General features: G+C 46.6%; 1 protein-coding gene across 3 annotated transcripts in view; it reads right to left on the reverse strand.

The window, feature by feature from the left end:
- BACH2 (BTB domain and CNC homolog 2) overlaps positions 1–16,647 on the reverse strand; it is a 190,592-nt gene extending 173,945 nt beyond the window's left edge. For 2 of the 3 annotated variants that reach the window (XM_072855491.1, XM_072855486.1), the window contains exon 1: positions 16,316–16,647. The gene's annotated coding sequence lies outside the window, so the exon portion shown is untranslated. The remainder of the gene's footprint in view (positions 1–16,315) is intronic. The other variant, XM_072855487.1, reaches the window with a different exon arrangement.
- Positions 16,648–17,435: the final 788 nt, after the last annotated feature.

Consider the following 17,435-nt stretch of genomic DNA (forward strand, 5'->3'; position numbering starts at 1 on the left):
GTAAGCCATTCATCCTTTGGGGGAGGAGGAGGAGAAGAGGGGAAATTAAGAGCTGTTTCCAATTTAATTGGCAGACTTTACATTTTTGTTCTGCTTCCCCTGGAAAGTGTGGTGCTAATTTTTCTGCCACAGCTTGCAACCACGGTGAGATCCCAATCTGCCTCATTTATGTCTACCAGGAGGACCTCTAAAAAAATAAAATAAATTAGAATTGTATTTCCCATGTGCCTCTAGTCAGTATGCAAGTTCTGTGTGCTGAACTAAATGCTTGTGTTGTTTTGGGGACTCGAATGTTTTAAAACTCCCTGCAACTGTTAAGTCTGTTTTTCACCTAATGGATGGTAAAATGGCAGAGTTTAAATGGCACACTGTAACTCTCACACCAACAGCTCAAGCCTCGGTGTCGTATCTTGAAAGCACGATACCTTCTGAACTCATTTTGAAAAAGGGAGAGAAGTAACATGGATTCACTTACAATGCTCTGCAGCATACCCTCTCCTTTTGCTTTCATACAATAAAGCACATGTATGCCCCACCCTGTCCTTTTACTGTATCTTCTAGTCAAAAACATGGTTTCCTGTATGCAAGCAGCTCTTTTTTTGGGTAGAGTTCATTTTGAAGTGAGGTTGCATAAAAAGCAGCAACTTGGAACAGGTAAGTGTTTTAATTTCTACATCACCTACTCCGACATGGGAGTTTTAATTATATGTTCCCTCTTCCAACGTGACAGAGGACAAGGCTTTGACCGTCTTCTCATTTTTTACTCTTTGTGTAATTTCTGACTTTTTGCTCAGCTGCTTCTTGGCTTTGCACCACCTTCTCTCTCGTTTTCTAATCCAACAATTCCAGCCTGGCAGCTGCACACAACATTTATGGCTATTTCAACTCAACCTCCCTCATCTTGTTCCTTTTTGCAAACAGCCCCTAAATGAGGGTGGCCAGTCTTTGCCTCCCAGGCATTTCAGGGGCCATTCCCACAGACTGCATCTCCCAAGAGGTGCGAGGGCTCCGCTGATGCAGGGACCGGCTGTCACCTTGCTGGCGTCAAGATGGAGATGGGTGAAGACCACAGGAGCTGCTGAGCCCCCAGGACCACCAGCAAGGCAGCCCCAAGGCAGCACTGAGCAGCAAAGCCTCCAAAGAAGGACTGGCACCTTCTACCTGAGCTGCTCCCGGAGCTCCTGCAGCGCTCAAGGAGGGATGCCTGGGAGACCTGGATTTTGGCAAGGATTTTGGCAAGCGGACTGCAGGGTTACAAAGACCAGCCGCCTCAAGTCCAAAGCAAATAATACACAAGAAACAACAGCTAGGCAGTCTTTCTGCAGGAGATGAACTTGAGCCAAAGTGCCATGAGACTTTCAGCACCTTTTCCCAAATTAAATCAATTTTATTCCATATGACTTTGCTAATGATTCACATATCTCGCTACATCTTTGTGGGGCATTACATTTCCCTGCAGTTACTCCTTTTCAAAACATGTATCAAGCCTTAACACTTCCACAATGGTTGGGTATCAACATTTTCAGGAGTGTCAAATATACAGTCTAGGACTACTGTTGGGTCCTTTTGTTGCAGTCTCAATTAACAACGAGATACAAGGTGGCACAAACATCAGAAAGACTGCTCTACACTTCTGCTTAATATCTAATAGCTACATTTGACAGCTCAACTCACTCGAGCTCCCCTGAAGCAGAGCATTTGGAGCTTGGGTCAACCACGAGCTGATGCCAGATATTCCAGGTACCTCCATGGGGAAAACACCCTTTTCTTCAGTAAGGAGTAGGTAAACTCTATCCTGCTCCATGGCAGAAGAGGACATGAACTGAAAAAAAAAAAAGGTAATCCCTAGGCACTAAAGCTGCACAATCTACTGAGAAAGAAGGGTGTTACATCAATCAGATGTACGTATAAGTATAGGTCCGCTCCCTTCCATTCCCACCTCCTCGCCGAGCCAGCACGTGCAGTTTTATCTTCACCGTTAGCATGATGGCAGGGTAGCTTGCTAGGCTACAGCGTTTCATCTGAAACATAAGGGAATATGAGCACACATGCAATACACTCAACAAATATCTGAGGCATTAAGCAGCACCTGAACAGTTAAGGAAAATTACAGGCCCTCAAGTAAAGATTTCAAAATTACAAGGAAACAAATCTGTACTTGCAAATGTTAATACCAAATTTCTTGGGGTACGGCTGCAGAAGAAAGGCATCTCGTCTAAACAGAAAGAATCTCCTCGCAAATTCCAGGTATTTAAGCTTTCTTTTTATTTAGTTTTAAGGCTCACCAGCAGTTTGTATTAGATATTTAAACCTTAAAGGCTATGAAATTATTTACTCTCAAAAAATGATCTTTGAAAGGCAAAAAATGCATACTGGTAGCTGACGAGTAACAATCAGGGAAAACTTTTTCTACTTTAAAATAAAGTTATGCTTCTTGCCTTCTAAAAGTTGTGGAAATTTCTAAAGGTAGAAAAGGCCATGACAGGGAAAAAAAAAAAAAGAAAAAACAGAAAAAAAAAAAAGAAATGCAACACTAGATAATTTTAAACACTTTGCATACCTAAAAAGGGCATATTAAACCGCAACCTTAGTCATAAACCTGCAAGAGCAAATCAGTAAGAGCAAAGACGAAGTACCGCAGGCGCGACCTGCAGCCGCCTGGCTGTCGGCGAGGCAGCGGGTTCGAGTGCACGACAACACACGCCAAAGGAAGTGGGTGTCGTACCTCGCCCCAAGCATCTCCTCCTCCGCCCCCCACCCTCCTCTGACCACCTGTAGCAGCCTCAGAGGAAGCAGATGAGCTCCCACATACTTTCCAGCTACGCTGCGCCAGCCGCAAAGTACGCACGCAGCCATCGGCACACGTGTGAAAATACATACATGGAGTACCAGCGCCGAGTCTTTCTGCAATGGTTAACCTACTTTGCAGGCAGCCGGACTTTCTTTCTCTTTAATTTAAAAAGCAAACCAGAAAAGCAAGAGAGAGCCCTCCATCCCATTCGTGCCCTTTCCCTTTCTCCCCCCCACGCACACCTACCCACACCTACGCAGTGCTGGAAAAAGGCTGTAAGCAGGGCATCACCACTAGTGCGTCCTGGGTATTGGGAGCTGTGGGTTTGAGATTAAACATCCAGCAAAGAAATTTCACCCTTTTGAACAGAATTTTCCATAAGCTATTGAGCACGGGTTAGGAAAATAAAGAGAGAGAAATGTCTAAATTTCCTCTCGTGCTCAGATACGGCAGTATGGTTGAGATCGCTTCTCTGCGGTAAGCTACAATTAGGGCAAAAAGGGCACACACCAAGTGCCTGAGAGAAGGTGCCCAACCGCGGGACCGTGCTGCTGGGGACACCGGGAGCCGGTGCCTGGTTAGCAGGACCTGGCTCCGGGGCTCTCCTCACAGGCACAAGAAGGGCACCCTGCCTCCACCGGCTTCAAATACGTTGCTATCGGTATCTTTTCATCTGTTGTCAGCCCTTAAAAAAAATTTAAAAAACAAAAAAACCAAACAACAAACAAGCATGCAACACACACACACCCCTTCCCCCCCCCGCTCCCCAAAACCCAAGCAGCCACAGAAGTTTTACTCCTGTAAACCCCACATAAGAAAGCAGCAGAAGGGAACAAGTGGGGCTCGGGGAAGGAAGAGATAGGGGATCTCTGCCATTAGGAAAGCAACTCGCTTTCCGAGGGTCCTCTGGAAACTCTCGGTACACTTTGCATATTCTGCAACAACGATTTTCCCTCCTTGAGCCGTTTCAGCCTTGCCAATACGCCAGGGGAGGGGCCCATGGGTGGGGAAGCAGTTAAAAATAAAAACAAACACTGAAAAGCTATTTGTAAACTGTTTCACCCCGGTGATCATTTCAACTCGTGGTTTCTCTAACCGACTGAGCAGCGCACCTGCAGAGCGAGTCGGGGCAGGAGACACCCCTCTATAAATACCCGGGAGAACCCTCGCCCGGCTGCGCCTCCTCGGGCACCTCTCTGCACAGGAGGACGGTACTGGTGTGCCCATCTTCATGGGAAGTCCTAAACTTTACAGTCAGGAAACAAACAGAAAGTGGGCGAGGCAAGGGGAAAAAAAAAAAAAAAAAGAGAATTCCTCAGATAAAAATGCCCTGAATATGATCTCAGCTTTGCAACAGTCAACACTGCCCTTATCTGGGTTTCAACTACTACAAGGTCTCAGGTGCCTGGTCATCTCTCCTTCACCTGCACGCTCTTAACTAGCTAAAGAAAGCAGCTGTGCCAGGTGTTAGACCAAGTACAGCTGTAAATCCTGCAGCCTCCTCTGCCCCATCCAGGTGACCTGAAACCTGAAGTGCCAAACCCAGCGATTAAGCGATCCCCCCCAACGCTGCACACCCCCGTTCAAGGCAGCTGCCCGTCTCCTCCAGCCTCAGTTCAGCACTCAAGGTCTGTCGCCCGGCATTGACCGCTGGAGGTCAGGAGCAAAAGGCTGGAAGCAAAGGCACTCCTTGCAGTTTTGGTTTACTCATAATCCAATGAAACGGGACCAATTCTCACCTCTGGGCAGATTACTTCCTTAAAAAAAAACCACAAAACAAAACCCAAACCAACTTCACGCAGTGAATCAGCCATTGCTCGAGTCACACGCGCATGGAGCACACTGAACCCAACCAATACCTGCACCGCCAACCTCAGCCCTTGCTCTTCTCTCCCTCCACCTCAAACCAGCAAGGAGGCAATCTTCTTTGTAATGCTCTGAAGGTTTAAATCAGAAACCCCAAAGCAATGCTGGTGGGGGCACAGACACCCTATGCGGGGTGGGGGAGAATGGAGGGGATTTGGCAGCCAATGGCTCTGCCGACTGAGCCACCTCTGTTGGTTCAATGCCACCTAGGAAGGTGGAAATCTTGATTTTGAAGAACAAGGGAGCAATTTCCTAATATGCTAATCTTACAGAGAGAGTTTCTCAGGCTATTCTGGTACAGCTTTTGGGTCCCTCCATATGCAATCCAATGTGGTTTAATTTTTTTGTTTGAAATCAGGCAGGGGAGCAGCAGTCATACAGGTTGGCTCCTGGATGCCTTTCAACCAAAAGCAGGTGAAAGCTCCACTCACACTTGAGCCAACTGAGAAGCAGACATATCCAAGAAATTTTCAAATTCCGATCCAGCATCACTCCTGAAAAGTAAAGCTCAACACCTGAAACTAAGACCGAACCAGAAACAAGTAATTTTTGAAACATGATAGTTGCAATCAGCCTAAAGAGGCAAGTGCATTAACTAACACTGCTGATGTTGGAAAATCTGCAGGTAATCAGGATGGGCAAATCTCAAAGGCTGGTGTTCAGATAAGCATCCCCAGCATAGCTGTTTGTCCAAAGCTTAACCGAACTATTCAAACTCACTGGTGTGCAGAGTCAGACTGCAAGGAAAAACCTTTCAGAAGCCATAATTCTTCACACTGGAACAAGGCTACCAGGACATTTTGGGTATTTATACAGACTGGAATTGGATTCTAGGAATGAGGAAATTAATCTTCCCCTACCTTTTCCTCAAGACCATATCATTTTTTTCTTATTCTGACAATAGCAGAGCACGACAGACTTCTGCTTTGACCCCGTTACACCACGGGCTGCCTACAGACCCTACAACTAAAGGCTTTCCCTTCCCATCCACTGGCTTTTGCATTGTCTGTTTACAGAACTGTGGCACTGGGGACACCCTAAAACCATCTGCATCACAGGACAACTACACACAGAAACGACGACTTCGCTGCAAGAAATGGACTGAAGTTGCAGGGGAGGACGACAGGTGCCTGTGGAAGGAACAAGGAAAATGTCGGGCCAAGCAAACCACTTTTGGTACCCATGTTTACCACCCCCACCTCACCCTACACCCATGCACGCACACCCTCCCCGTAGCACTCAAGTCTCTCCTGCACTTTGAATTCCTTTGCTGCTGAGTGCAGTATTCAGCCCTTTTATGTTATTCTAGAGCAGACTGTAAAGACTTTGGTCCTATAAAGTTCTCCCATGACATTACTGACCTTGTTACTCTTTACGCTACTCCAGTTTCCATAAGAAAGAAAAAAATAGTTAAAAAATTCTCAAGTGATTCAAACAAGTACTGTGTTCATCTTCAGAAATGACTGGCATCACCTTGAGATCAAAATATCTACCCGATCACTACAGGAAGGCTTTATAGCTTCAAGTTCTATATAGATAACACTTCAACAGCACAATCATTTTTTTTTTTTCCACCAAAAAGAATCATGAAAAGCACCAGAAATATTTGCAGCAGGCAGCTAATACCAATTACAGCTTTCCTTGCAAGCTATTTTGACTAATTTAGTCTTGATAGCATCACAATTTGTTGAGGTAGGGAACAATACAAATTAACAAAGTCGTGTCAGTCTGGGGAGGGAGGGAAGGGAAATAAGGAGGCAATATTTATCCATTGAAAGTAGGAGTTGTGAAGAAAAGCAAGAAGCATTACACTGATTAAGTAATACATGGGCTGGTGTACAACAAAACTTGTGCATTACATTTGTAACCTTGTGTTTTGCTTTAATAACTGGGGCTAGACAAAACAACTGGACTGTAGCTGTACCACACTGCATGCCAGACCTTACTTGCTTTGATCTTACGGAATGGTAAAAATTTTGCAGAGAAAGTTTGGAGGCAATTTGAATTATTCTCACAGCTTTTTAAGCTTGGAATTTAGTGGTTAGTGCATTAAGCATTACTCACTTTCTGAACAAAGTGGAAAGTTAACGCAAATTGGCAGATGACTAACTGTCCAAGAAACAGATTACTGAATGAATCACTGACTCTACTTTTAGTCTAATAATAAGACAAACGAAGAGGAACAAGAAGGGGAAAAAGACAAACAAAATTTCCTTGCCGAGTGCTTATATTTGCAGTGCCCGTGAACTTCCAGCTATGACAAACTAGGCGACAATTTTATAATTTACCGTGAGTTTTACATCGGGGCTAGCTCACTGACATGCCTCACAATTACTTCACACCATCAATTAATTTGGATTTCAGTAAAAAGAATTCTGCGCCACACTTCCCCTCAGTACACATTTAATAACAGTTACAGGAAGAAATGAAGGGATTGGAAATGAAGTTAAATCACTGAGTAGAGTCAGAAGCATTTGGCAGGTTACAGGTTCAACACACAGAAGTACCTCAGGCACAGCAGATACTTGAAGTTGACCTGAAACAGAATTTAGGTTTCCCAGCTCAAGAGTGGGACCTAACCAAAAGTCTGCAGATGCTTTCATTTTTGCTAGTCAAGTTCTGGCCAAAAGTTTGCCTAATATGCATGGCCAGCATTCAGCTTTGCATAAAAACACCACCGGTGCTGCTCAGGAACACAGGAGAAAGGCAGCAGCGCCGTCCCCCTCCCAAACAACAGCCGACTGGCTCCAGCAGCCACGCACGGTGAAGCTACGTGCGACGGCTTGAGGTGATCTGGGTTTGCCACTCGGCAAAGGCAAATGCCCCGCGTTCCCACTGCTCCCCCCTGCTTTAGCTCTGCTGCTCTTTGGACTTGTGATCTTACTCATGAAATTGAACAAAATTAGCCAGAGCTAAGAAAATGGTAAATTGACATGTGCTAGGTTGGAAAGCTGAATCAGCTCTGCAAAGCCCAACAAGCGCACTGCCAAGCAGGACCTCCTGTTTCCACCCAGCAGAACAAGGGGTTACCAGCTCCTCATTTCACCCCCTTGTTATGAAGGATGAGGTTAGACTCCTTTCTTCACCTGAGCAAATTCAGGCCGCTCTGATCATCTGCTGAACCCATTAGTCAACATCTCTAAGTGCACATGCTTGCCATCATCCCCAGAGTGGTAAAAGGTTGCAAGGAAGACCTGAGGGTCTAGGATTGCAGCCACCTGTTTCAAAAAAACTCTCCACAGTCACCAGGTCTGCTCATGTCCTTAGCTATAACTTAGGTTTAAAATCTAAATTCACAAGAGCTCATCACAGCTGGGAGATAGGTGACATGGCCCAGTCACTTCAGGCCAGGAGCAACCCGAATCAGGTGAGAATAACAACAGTTATTTGAATATTTGCAAAACATAGTACTTTTGCATTTTGTTAACGTAGAAGACTTGCTTGATTGAGTTCTGTTTTCCTCTAACGTTTCTTTCAATTGCCTGTTGCAAACACAAGCCAAAATTAAATGGCCCAAACCTCTCATGCCCTGGCAGCAAGCTCCTACTGCCAAGCTAGAGGTTCGGCTGGGCACAGGCTGCTAATGGTTTTCTGCAGTACCACCACATTGCAAAAGCAAGACAAGAGTGACCTTCAGGAGATGGGGCACGATGCTGTGATGGTCATTGCGCTTTGGGGGCCAGGCGTCCCATGGTCAGCTCTAGGTCTTTTAACAAATTTTGGTTTCATTTGATCCCTTACCCAGGTCCTCGCCAGACCCTGCAGTAAACTCAACCAGCAGAAAACTAACCCTACACGTACAATGAATAACCTTCTGCCAATTTAGCTCTCAGGGCTGGCCCACTGTGGGATGAGACAGGTGCCAGGGCAAGTGCAAGGAAAGGAGAGATGATGCCGAGCAGAATCACAGTCTCAAAATCCAGTAGCAACAGTGTCTGTTGCCCTTCACAGGTCCAGCCCTCAGTGATTTTGGACACAAGTCCCGTTTCCGAGTCAGCAGAGCTGAGAACATGGATGAGATTTAGATGCGTTACTCATTCATCATGACCCAACCCTCATGACACTTCTGATGGCCAGATTTTCTAAAGACAAGCTGAAATCAGAGCGCTGAACCTATGTCCTCTTGAACTCTGCATAACCACTGACACCGTATTTTGCAGTCCTTACCGATTATTCTTCTGTGAACTTCAGTAAGAACTATCCATAAATAAACCCCTTAAGTTGGAAGTTGGCCTTTTCTGCTATACCGATCTGAGAATAGTAAAATCTCTCTTATTGTTGCCATGTAACAAACAACTGGATTTTCACATGTTTCAAAGTTATATCTCCACAGGCTTCTGCGCCTCTATTTTTAGTGCGCCTCTCCCAGTAAGAATCTACAAGACAAAGATTCTCCGTCGCAGTCTGGTTATACAAGAAACTAACAAACACATCCAAGGTATTTCAGCACAGTCCAAATTAACTACATAAATATATTTAAATATTTAGTGGTAAAAGATGCCCGCTGACACTGAGGGAGCTGGGATAGGTCTAGATTTAATGAGGATCTGCCTCAGAATGGATTTTGTAAAAAGCACGCTCTCCTTTTAAAATAGAATAGTAAGAAGCAAAGAACCATCACATCCTTATAAGGAATAACTTACTAGTATAAATATTGCAACAACAGAGAAAGTAAACATGGAGGTTTCATAAGTGTTGGAATTTTCACTCTAACAGGGAAGAAAATACTAGCTCTGCCTCATTTATAGTCTTTAAATCTTATAAAAACACAGGCAACCTGAAAGCAGGCAGCAACACTATATATTAATGAAGCAGATCAGGAGACGCTGACTAGACTACCATTAAAAGTAGAATGCCTTGCATGAAAGAATTAAAATTTGATAGACTATAACAGCACGGAGGGCATGTTCTGCTTACATGAAAACAAGATAACTTCGCATTCTACAAGGTACGGTTTCAAACAAAATGCAGTATGCGCTAGGGCTTGCTTCATTGCACTGAACGTGGGGCAGAGTCTTTACAAAAAGATTTCAGCCTCATAGGTAAACAGCTAAGAGGATGCCAGCACATCTGAAAACTATTACTTAAAGAAAAAGAGAGAGAAAGAGAAGAATTTTAAGAGATCACTTTCTGATTTGCCCTTTTTTCAGTATCACTTTCAGTACTGGAAGACATGTGTTTCCTCCTAGGTAGTGACAGACACATCCTGCAGTTGTCGTTATTCTTCAACTCCTCTTTTCTGTTTATTTTCCTCTCCAGATCCTCTGACCCCAGCCCAAACAGCAATACAGGTCACTCAGCAATCTTACTGTCCTCTCTTTACCGGAGTGGAAGAGAGGTGGAGAACAGCAGCTCAGCAAGATGAGGTAGCGTGCCAAGTCTTCCCCCACCCGACATAAATAGATTATATTTTCCAGATGCGCATCTCTGACATCGAGGCTGAGCGTCGGCAATACTCACTGCGGTGAAACGCGAAACACTGAGGAGACAGGAGAGGGGAAGATTTTAGCACTGCAAGCAGTGGTACAATTAAGGTTTTTTTGGAGGGTACGAGATCTTTCACTGTTGCACAGCAAGTCACTAAAGCTTCCATAAGTTAAAAAAAAATAAAAAAAATAAAGCTCAAAGTAATATTTTCCAACCTTTCACTAAGAGTAGGGGCCAAAACCACACGTTGTAAAGGTCTTCCACAGTTTTATTATTAGAAGTAGAAACCCCACTGATACTGATGAGTCATTTGTATTGGCGGAAACCAAGAACACCCATTTTCTTCACGTGTTACAAAGCTCTCACTGTGGTTTTCTATTCATTACTGGTCGAAGTAGTTGACTAAAAACAAAACAAGTGACAAGGACTCACCTTATTGTTATTAAAGCCCATTTTATACCATCTGATTTTTGTTTATCACACTTTTAGAGATCACTTATTTTTCACCCCATTCCACAAAAAGAAGAAAAATACACAAAAGACGACTACGAATCTAAACTCCGTGACAGTAAACCCAGAACTGCAGATTGATAATTCACTCCGCTTCTGCAAAGGCTTTTGTGATCAACTAAGAAAGGAAAAAGAAAGGAGGGAAGAAAAAAAACCACAACAAGAAGATCAGTTAAAAATCATCAGTCAGCAGAAGCTATGGTTTTAGTATTCTTATGAGTAATCAGAATAGAGTCTGTAAATAAAGCAGCAGTTGTACAAAAGCGTAAGTTTTCATCTTCATGCAAATGAAGGAATCCTTTCACGCCAATGGCCAGGGTTATTGCCACACAGGAGATAAAAACCAGGCTAAGAAATAGCAAAATTCTGAAAACTAAAGATAGCTAAAACCAGGTTTTTAAAGTTTAATCAGAATTCCTTGCTGGCTTTAAAGAAGATTTCTGCCATAAAAAGGGGTGGAAGGTAGGAGACTGTACAGCTTGCAATTGGCAAGGGAAAATACAATTCATACGCTGGACTTGCCATATCCAAATTGGGAACAATGCTCGGGGGGGATTTTTTTTTTTTTTTGGTAACGTCCCATTCACAAAAAAAGAAAGCAAATAAACCCCAGAGGTTTAGTCCTGCTGAACATCCGTAGCATCTAGATGCACTTCGAGCACAACCTCCGCAGCGGTGCAATGAATTTCTACTTTACACTATGCACCTAGCAGAACAGCAGCCTGGCAAAGTGACAGTGTATTTTGGTATTACTGGGAAAGAACACCACAGCAAAGCACTGACCGGAGAACTGAAAATAACCTTTGAACAACGGCTCGGCACTGACGGTCTCTCTGCCTGCGCCTCCTATTGTGGATAGTTTATAGCGAGGGTAGCTCCAAGCTGCACCAGACACGTGAGTCAGCAAGAGCAGCTTGTAGGAAACTGCTGACATGTTCAATTGCTCTCACATACACGGAACACACCTACCCACTAAATAAAAAACAGGCTGCATGCAAATCGGGTTAAAGGAACACCTCCACACCTACAGTTCCTGTTTTCCTAGTTCAGGTTTAAATTTTAAAGCGATCACTAATAAAGAAAAAAAAAAACCACCCTCAGTGGATGTCAGCTATAATAAGTAGCTATGATTAAGTCTCAAGGGTCATTTTGTTTATTTAAACAGACATAACTGCTTTTCCTCTTTTCAAAAAACAAAATTGCTGCTCCACAGCCCAGAAGCCCTGCACGGTGACAAGCAGTAAACAGTTCCTGTTTTTCTTAGTGGGGAGACTCCTTTTGAACCTATGCACCAAAACCCATCTACCCATCACAGCCCAGCTGAGTGTTTCCAAAGCTCAGGAGCAAAAAAATAAGCTTCCAGCTTCCATTTCAACTCCTACTAGGGGTAAACTGGAAATTCCCAGGTTTTTCATTCCTAACAGCTTTTCAAGCGTCTGTTCTGCTGATACAATAGCAGAGAAAGTTATCGGTCAAGCTGTATGCAAATTATAGGTCTTGGGAATAAATCTGGGAGGATCTGACCCTTTTAGGTCACCTTTCACGCTAAAAAGAAGAAAACAGCATACCTCAGGTCCCAGTGCCTCTTGCCCCTGCAGCCACCACCGCCACCACCTCCTTCTCTTCTTCCTTTGAGGCACTGAATCTAAAGTATCCCAGCTTGCTCGGAGGGCAGGTTTGCACCAAGCAGGTATAAACAGCAAAGGGGGAGCAGAGGCAGGGGAGATCGGGGAGGGATGAGGGGTTATGCACGGAGGGATTGCACGCCTGGCAGCCCCCTCCACCTTAGGAGCTTTTTGCAGGCAACCTGTTTCAAGCCAAATGGGGACACGTCTATCGATCTGCTGAGATGCCAGTGCAGCGCAGCTGGTGTTCTTCAGGTTGTTGCTGTGGCTCTTTCTGCATAAAGATCAATACAATCAAGCAGAGGAGTCTTCTGAGCCCAATTTTTGATGGATCGAAGTTCTGCTGTACATGTAAACTTTTAGCATAAAGGTTTTTCCGAACTTATTCCCTTGTTCCTTTTTATTTACCTGTTCTGAACAAGTGGTTGCTCTTTGATCAATACCATTAGTTCTAGTAACTCAGGAGCTTCGAGTCCATCACTGGCCACAAAGGCATTTGTATGCATTCCACCGCTTGCCTGCTTTAAAATTACAATTCATAGTCCAAGAGCGGCACAGTAAGTAGTGCTCTTTTCAATGCACTACAAAGATGTTTCTGCCTAACTAACAAGCAAAACTAACACATTGCAACTCAGCTGGCTATATTCATACATTTTACATCCTCTTGATGCAAGCTTCAAATGAATGCGTAATATCCAGGCAGCTGCCAAGGTTAATGTCTTTTGGCTGAATTTAAAGGAATGATGACCATTTTTTGTAAAAAGCTGAATAAGCATTTTGAGCACTACTCTGGAAAACCTTAGGGAGTTACTGGGGGTAGAAATCTAGTGTCCATTCAGCTGCTACAACAAAATCATTTAGGTACCTCCTCAAATATCAGTAAAGAACTGCAGTATCAGACAGACTCTCTTCCACATTCTCATAAAGCATTTGTAGTCAGGAGGAACACTGAAAGCAGCAGGACTAACTCGGACTTTGAGAAAGCTTTAAGTTTAAATACAAATCTTCTTCAACACATTAATGGAATGACTGGTATATTTCCCCTAACATAGTTCTACTCACGAACCACTAAAATAAGACCATCACAACCAAAATGAGCCGAGCTGTAAATTCAGACCCAGAGGTGAAAGACGGAATCATGCATGCCTTAAAACGTAAGTCAGATCTGCTAAACACTACAGGTATGTTCTTGCAACTTGTAAACCGAGAAGCCATTCAGAGAGCATTCCTTCGAGTAAAAAGGCATGCACATTTTGATTTGAATATATAAACCATGTTCATACTACCTAAATTAAAATCACAAGAGATTCTGTTCACGTCACACAATAAATGCTATTCAATTTACACTAACAGTTTATTACATAAAAATGTCATTACAACCAAAATTATTACTTCACATATATTAATATTACACATCTCATTTTTCAGCTTAGTGCCATAAACGTCTCTTAGCTACACTCTAAGAGGTCTCCTCTTTATCTCTGTGTATGTGAAGTCCTAACCAAAATGAGTATCACAGGCACACAATGAGAAAACACCTCTTTTTATTCTTCTTGGATTTTTAAAACAAACAAACAAAAAAACCCAGTGATCACTGATTTTTTTTTTTCCATGGCTAGAGATATTTTTAGAGAAAACCTTAAGGAAAATAACTAATTGGTAATCACACTGCAGCCTCGTTAAGAAAAATAGCTATTGCACTTCAGAACAGAAAAATCAAGCAATGAAAGTTTTAAAATAAGCAAAGGCAAGCAACTTCTATCACATATTCCACACTACACATCATCTATATAGGGTTTTATTTTCAGCTCTCTTTGTCATTAATTAAGTGTGCACAGAAAGAAGAAAGAGATACGCAAGATTGCTACACAGTACGGGGATTTTATTAAACTCATTAATTTCAATGAGTCTCTGAGGCCTTCTACAATGTTGAAGATTTACCAGAATCTCCTCATATTAGGAGCGCCATGTCAATGCCTATTTATTGGGATTTGGACCGTTATTCTCAGCTAGCAACTCGGGTGCTATCTCTAACTTTCCTTCATGCCCAGCACAGAAGAGCGAACCACCCAACGTTTTCTTGCTGCAAAATGAACGACAAAAAGCAAAGAGGGAAGGAGAGGAGGGTGTCCCACCTACACCACCGGCACATCCTGCCAACGTGCATGACATAAATACCAACACATGTTCGAGATGTGCCTCCAGGTCAGAAAAGGACTAGGAATACCCGTCCTAGCACTGCTTCCCCGTGTGAGATATCTGGGCATAAACAATTGCTGATGATTAACCAGTCGGGACCTGTCAGCATGTGCATCAGTCGTGCACCTTTCCCATCCAGTCCTCACAATTGTAAAAGTTTTCAAAAAATGTAGTTGTTTAAGCATAAATTACACAGCAGAGTTGCCCAGCATTGCCCAGAAATGCACACTCTACTTCTGTGGAGCATTTCTGCACAAGATCTCTAAATATCTTGACAACCACCCTACCTGCAAAATCACTAGGGACCTTTCTTGCCCACTTGACAGCTCAGCGTACTGGCGTACATCTGTTTGAATGGCTCATCTAGTGTTACGGAGCAAACTAACAGGAAAACTAGAACTATGATCCTGATTTTTCAATCCTCTACTTTTCCAATTAGTCACGGCTTCCTTCCATTTCTTGCAGAGCACCTTCACAACAGCCTTTGAAGCTGGAGAGTCAAATGTGAAAAATAATGCTGAAAGCACAGGTTCAATACACCGCAGGGAAGTACAACGCCGATCCATTTTGCTGCCCAAGTGCCCAGATCCCAGTGACGGGCAGCAGGCGGGTGGATACAAAAGGCAACACAGGCTTTTGAAAGAGCAAGCCCACATCTGAAGTGGAATTTTCTTTCTGTCAGATGTAAAGAACCCTAAGCCACCGGTTTCAGACTGTTGCTACAACAGCCCCATAGACGACAGCTTAACACACAACCTTATCGTTTTATTCTACCCATCTCATCAAACGCAATTATCTCAAATTTCAGTATTTACATACCTGAAGAAGTCAATTTACCCAAGCACCACCACCCTCTTCAAGCTGCAGAGCATTCCACCATCTACAGCAGAATCTCAGACAATTTGCAGCCCGAAAAATCCAACTTGTTTCTAGCTCGAGCCCCAGAATACCAAATTAAAATATGCACAAGTTTAGCGACTGTTCCAAAGTCTTCGAAAATGGGCTTTCATCACGAAAACACGGACACGGCTTCAACTAGAGCAAACAGCAAGACTGTAATTTCCCAATTTTTCCAACACCCTAACGAGTAATTCTAATAAGATGTCATCCCTGCCTCGCGTTTATTATTAAAGAATGAAAAACGCGGTTTACTCCGGAGCTGCCGGGGCTTCAGCAACAAGGGCACAATGATCTCACGATAACTGAGGCGTTTTAAGCAAGACACCCGCTGCATTACAAAAATAGCCTGCTCCACAAAAGGAGAGGCATGATTTCACACTTAGCGTCTTTCATGACAGCCAGCGTCTTCGCGGCGCGCTGCCTTGCCTACACGCTACGTTTTAATGATCCAAGAAACTGTTATCGGAGTTCACATCTCCCTCCAAACCTGTAAAAACGGGGGCGGGGGACACCGAGGGGACGGCGGACGCCCGGCGCGGTGCGGTGCCCGCTTGCCCCGAGCGGCTGCAGGTGGCCGCGGCGGCGGGGCCGGGGGAGGGCGGCGGGACGGCCCTTGGCGGAGGGGGCTGCCCCGGGGGCTGCCCCGGGGGTCCCGGCCCGCCCCGGGGGTGCGGAGCGCGGGGCGGGGGAGCGCGCGCCGAGGCGCACGGGGACACTCGCACACTTCGGCGCCTGCCGCGCGCTGCCCGTTACGCAACGCGCGTGTTTCCCACTTGAAGGAATAAGCACCAAGCACTCCGGCAAAGCCCGCGGCCGCGCCGGGGGCGGGGGTGCAGCCCCCCGCCTAACCCCGCGCAGCAGCTGCTCGGGGAGGAGGAGGGGAATAACCACGCTGCCCCCCGCTCCCGTCCAGCCTCCCCCCAAAACTTCGCCCCCCCACCCCCCCTTCTTCCCCTTCCCCGGCGGGGCTGCCGAGCCGCGGAACAGGCGCACTCACCTCGCCTCCGCGCAACTTTCGGGGGTCGCCCCTCTCGCTGCAGCCGGGGGGGAGGGGGGGGGGAAGGCCGTGGGGCGGGGTGGAGCGGGCCCGGGGCGAGGGGGGGAAGGCTGTTACGGCTGAGGAGGTTTGGGGAGGGGGGGGTTGCTCTTGTTGTTGCTGCTGCTGTTGTGTCGGAAATTCTTATTAATATTTCCCTGCGGTCAGAAACCTGCACCCTCCCCCCCCCAAAGGAAAAAAAAAAAATCCGACCCAGACGCTCATCACATGGCGATTGCTTTGAACCAGCTGCTTCCAGAGCCAAAGTCTTGCGGAGAAAAATAAAGGGGGAAGGGAGGGAGGGGGAAGGAGGGAGGGAGAGAGGGAGGGGCTGGCAGGGGGCCGGAGGAGGAGAGAAAGCCGCAGCGGCGGGAGGGTGGGAGGGAGGAGGGAGGCGGGAGGGGGGAGCGGCACCGCGGCGGCTGTGTCGCTGCCGGAGCGGCACCCGGGGCCGGCGGCGGTGGCAGCCCGGCGGAGGCGGAGGAGGGGAGGCGGCGCTGCGCTGCTGCCGCGGCCGCTGCTGCCCAGCTCTGCCGCCCGCCCGCCCGCGCCCGCCGCCGCCGCCGCCTCGCGCGCCCCGGCCCCGCGCCGCCCCCGCCCCTCAATCGCTACATTGTTGACATTCGCAGGCTGACATCATCCTCCCCGCCCCGCCGCCCGCTCCATTCACAATAACGCTACGCCAACGGCGCAGCGCCCGCTGCCTCGCCTGCCGCGGCCCCTACGCACAGAAAGCGGCGTACGGCCGCTCCGCGAATAGCGGCGCCGCTGACATTCCACCCGCCCCGCCCCTCCGTCCGGGAGCGGCGGGCGCATGCGCAGGGCGGGCTCGCTCCCTCCCGCTCTTCCCGGGGGGAGGGGGGCGCGCGTGTGTGCGCGCGTGTGCGCGCTCGTGCCGCCGCTGGCGCCGGACCCCGCGTTTGGGCTCGCGCCGGCGGCCGCAGGGGGCTCTGGGAGCCGTAGTCCGCCGCGAGGGGCCGCTGTGGCGGCGCGCGGGGCCGCCGGTCGCCATGGCGGCGGGGGCGGCGGCGGCGGCGGCCCGGGCAGGCCCACCGGCGCGGCCCCTCCCCGCCGCCCTGGC

This window comes from Ciconia boyciana, chromosome 3 (genome assembly GCF_034638445.1).
Source record: "Ciconia boyciana chromosome 3, ASM3463844v1, whole genome shotgun sequence".
NCBI lineage: Eukaryota > Metazoa > Chordata > Aves > Ciconiiformes > Ciconiidae > Ciconia > Ciconia boyciana.